Source organism: Spermophilus citellus (genome assembly GCF_964194105.1).
Source record: "Spermophilus citellus genome assembly, chromosome: 9".
Lineage (NCBI taxonomy): Eukaryota > Metazoa > Chordata > Mammalia > Rodentia > Sciuridae > Spermophilus > Spermophilus citellus.
In genome coordinates, this window is record NC_138191.1 from 137,603,877 (window position 1) to 137,608,107 (window position 4,231).

The window sequence follows — 4,231 nt, forward strand, 5'->3', positions numbered from 1 at the left end:
CACGCGGGGCCCTCTGGCCACCTTGGTGGTGTGGTCGCACTTCCGAGTCCCCGCGTGCAGCACGCCGCCTTCCCTGGCCCCGGGTCCCGCTGTCCAGGAGGAGCCTGCAGCACCGGGTGTCCAGGCTGCCCCCGGGGCGGGTGGACTGCATACTCTCCTGGGAAGGGCCGCCGAGAGCCCTGGAGGTGGGGTGGGGAAGGTGTGTTGAGGTCACAGCAGGAGCAAAGCCCTCAGGTGGAGGAAACCGGGCCAGATAAGAGGCTGGGGGCAGGTGGGGTCAGACTGGACCAAGGACAGGGGCTAGGCTCACCCTGGGCGCTGCAAGAGCCTCACACCTCTTGGGGCCGGTCTGCCGCAGGGCCAGCTGGGGGGCGGGGCCTGAGATGCCGCCTGGCCATCCTGCCTCTGCTGGCACCATCCAAGTCAGATTGTTACCTTGTCCCCTGTCGTCACTTTTTTAGTCACTCTGGATATGACGCTGAATCCAGATTCTTTGTCATCCCCAAGACACTTCAGTCGGCCCAAATCCCCCTCAAAATACGGCCATCAGAGCAGACCCAGTGCACACCAGGTAGAGGGAGAACACTCCCCTCTTTTGGAGACTATACCTCTGTTAATGCAGCGTCTTCCTGCTGTGGCTCTTACCTGTGCCTGCCCACGGCAGAGCCCAGGACCCTGTGAATGGCAGGGGCACAGCAAGGGCCTGGTGACACCCAGATGGGACCTGCAGTCCCAGGGCAGTGCCAGTGCCCTTTCTGACCTGTTCTTCAGGAGAGGCTGTTGCTAGGATTCAATCTGAATCCTTTGGGTGGGCTTCCACACGCTCCTGCACTGTCCCCAGGCTTTGGTGCAGTCAGTCAGCGGGCACTGCCCAGCCAGAGCTGGCCAGAGCCTGACCTGCCCACTCATCAGTGCTGGCACGTATGCTTGCTGCCCCAGGCTGGGCGAGGGGAAGCCACAGGCCCTTGAGGCTCAGGCTTGGTGTTTTGTTAGATGTCATGGTTTCAGGGACGGCCCTGCCTGTCACTCCACTGTCCTACCCAGTCCCTGGCCCTGTACCAGCCCTCCCAACCTCCAGTTCCCCAAGAGCTGCCCCGAAGCTGGAATTACCTGGGTGTCAGTAGTTCCCCTGTATGTGGTTGTCCCCTGAGCAGGACAAAGGCTGGCACCAGCCCCGCTGGAGGGACAGGAGGGCCAAGAGCTCACCACCAGGGTGGCCCTTCACCTCCAGGCAGCTCCTGGGAAAGGCTGGTGGCTGCTGCCCCCAAGTGGTCATCTTGGGCACTGCACCCACAAGGCCCAGCCTCCAGGAGGGAATGGGGTTGGGTGGTCTCGGAGCCTCCGGACCAGAGGGGAAACAAGGCCACCCGGGGACTGGAGCCAGATGGAGCAACATAGCCTGCTGGGGGTGCTGAGGCCCAGGGGGGGGCCACGGCCTGGCAGGAGCCCAGATGGAGCCTGGCCCCGGCCACTGGTACTGCCCTGTGGAGCCCTCCTTGAGAACCTGACTCAGCCCCTGAGGGTTGTCCACACTTGTACCACTGACCGGTTGTGCCCACTGGCCGTTCATGCCCACATGGGCGTCTCAGCCACCTGAGCTGGCTCTGTCTCCAGATGGGAGGCTTGGGGACCCATTACCTGGCCCCCGCTGGCGCCCACGGGCCCAGAGACAGCTGTCCGTGGTCGGATCACACTCCTGCTGGTTACAGGTCCAGGGAGGTGGCCGCCCCTCCCTGTGCCTCTGTTCTCAGCTGTCCAGTGGGTCCCAAGAGGATGCTGGGGACCTGCCCACGAGGCTGAACCCAGGGCTGGGCTGGGTGCCGAGGTGGGAAGGCACCAGCCGAGAGCTGCGAGGGACCCCCAGGGAGAGAAGGACCCCGGGAGGGCTGCCAACAGGCCTGGTCCGTGCACTTTGCACTCATGGTAGGGCCAGGGGCATGGGGTCCAGGGAGTGGGCACTGGGTGGCACAGAGCCGATGGCCCTGGAGGATGGCAGTAAGTTCCCTTCCTAGCCTCAGTCCCTGGCCTGGGAGCCAAACGCTCCTCCTCTGTGAGACCCCAGGGTGACCTCGCGGGTCTCACTTCCCCCTGAATAAACAAGGATCCTGAGGTACAAAAGAATGTTCAACCCCAAAGCTCCTGTCTGCCTTCCCCATACCCAGGGACAGCTGCCCCAGGCCTTCGCGTCTCTGCCCCGAGGGCACTCCTCTGAAGGCCTTCCTGGATGACCCCGTGAAGCCAGGACCCTGTACCCCACCCACCCAGCCCGAGTAGCTCTCGAGTGGGTGGACAGTGCTGTCCCCGCAAATATGTGCAAGTCGTACCCCTAACCTGCGAGTGAGACCTCCTCGTGTGGGAACGGTGTCTTTGCCAGTGCAGCCAAGCTACGGTGAGGCTGTGCCGCCCCACGGTGGGCCCTGACCCCACCTGGGTGCAGACCAACCCTGGGAGATGGGTGCAGGGCTGGTTGTGTGAGGCGGCCACAAGCCAAGGAACGCCAGGTGCTCTGGAGCCCAGGCCAGGCCACCTATTGGCTGGGTGACAATGGGCTAGACATTCCTCCTGGTTAAATAGAGCAATGATGACCTCTGCAGGGGGGGGGGGTTCTGGGAACACTCAGCAAGGACCCCCTGCAGAGCCCCCCCCCCCCGCCAGGCCTGGGGCCCTGTGGGTGCTGAGCACCCTAACCCTAACCCTAACCGTGGTCATCTGCTGTTAGGGCACCAGAGTGACTGTGTTCCCTGATCCCAGGACCCCTGGGAATGATCGGGGACTCCTCAGGCTGACAGAGAAGTGCACGTGATTAAAAACAAGCAAATCAAAACCCCACGTCTCCCTCGAGTTGAAAATTGAAGCTTTTCGGGTACTGTGGCCGCGGTGGGCACCAGACTCCCCTCCCGCCAGGGGCAACTAGAAAACTGAACCCAAAGCACAAGAAGCAGCTGCTGTGGTGTGGACAGCAGGGTGCTGCCCAACCCTGCAGGAGGAGAGGCAGAGCCAGGGGAGGCCAGGGGCCTGGGACTTGTGGGCAGAGCCCTGGAGAGCAGAAATCCCAATTGCACCTGTGACCAAACGCTGGCTGAGCACCACAGAGTGAGGCCTCGGGAGGGGGGCAGCAGCTACCCCAGGAGCTCTGTGGGCCAAGACACGCCTGCGTCCATGGGGCAGGAGCCACTCAACCCAGCCACCCGGGATGAGGAGGCCGACTGCTCTCCAGCGCACTCACCACCACAGCCAGGTCTCAGGGGCCGGCTGAAGCAGTCCTGGAGCAGGGGCTCCTCCAGATGTGACCAGAAAAGCTTCAGAACAAGTTCAGGAGGGGCCAGGTCCAGGAGGGGCCAAGTCCAGGAGGGGCCAAGTTCAGGAGGGGCCAAGTCCAGGAGGGGCCAAGTTCAGGAGGGGCCAAGTTCAGGAGGGGCCGGCCTGATCGGCAAGTACGCGAGACACCCATCAGCACAGAACTCAAGTTGTGAAAGGAGAGAGAACGAGGTCCAGAAACTAGCAGTGTCTGCAGCCTTCAGCACCCAGCACCCAGCCCCGGAGGTGGGAGCAGGAAGCAAGGCCATAACCCGGAGGGAGATGGAGAGTGTGGTGATGAGCCGAAGGGACAGGGACACTCTAAAGATGGAAACAACAACGTGGAATAAGAAGCCAGTGGGTGGCATCAGCAGCAGCCCAGGCACCGCAGAAAGCAAAGATCAAGGCCAAAGCCATCCACCCTGACACCCAGAAGCAAGGCCGGGGAGGCTAAGCAGAGCCTGATGGCCGGGAGACAGTGTGGAACCATCCAGGAACGGTCGAGGGGAGAAATGATGGCCGAAAGATTTCCAAATGGGATGGAAGTCAGATCCACAGAGCCAAGAGCCTCACGGCACCTTATGTGCAGGAGAAGCTGCCCCAAGGCGCCTCGCCCTCCAGTGGCTGGGAACCAGCTGGGCGGGGGGCTTAAGGGCCCAGAGACAAGGAGGACTTCTGGCTTACCATCAGAAGTGCCGCAAGCTGAGAGCAGAACAGGTCTTCAGGGGACGGAAAGAAAACAAGATCCTCAAGCACAAGGATCATCTCAGGGAGAGCATCTGAGAGAATCCATGACCAACAGAACTGCTCTACGAAAAGATGTCACAGTGACTTTTTTAGGTTAGAAGAAAATAAAACCAGGTGTCAATTCAGACAAGGAATATAAACCTTGGAAATTGTAAGTCTATGGATAAATGAGAGAAAGATTTTTTCC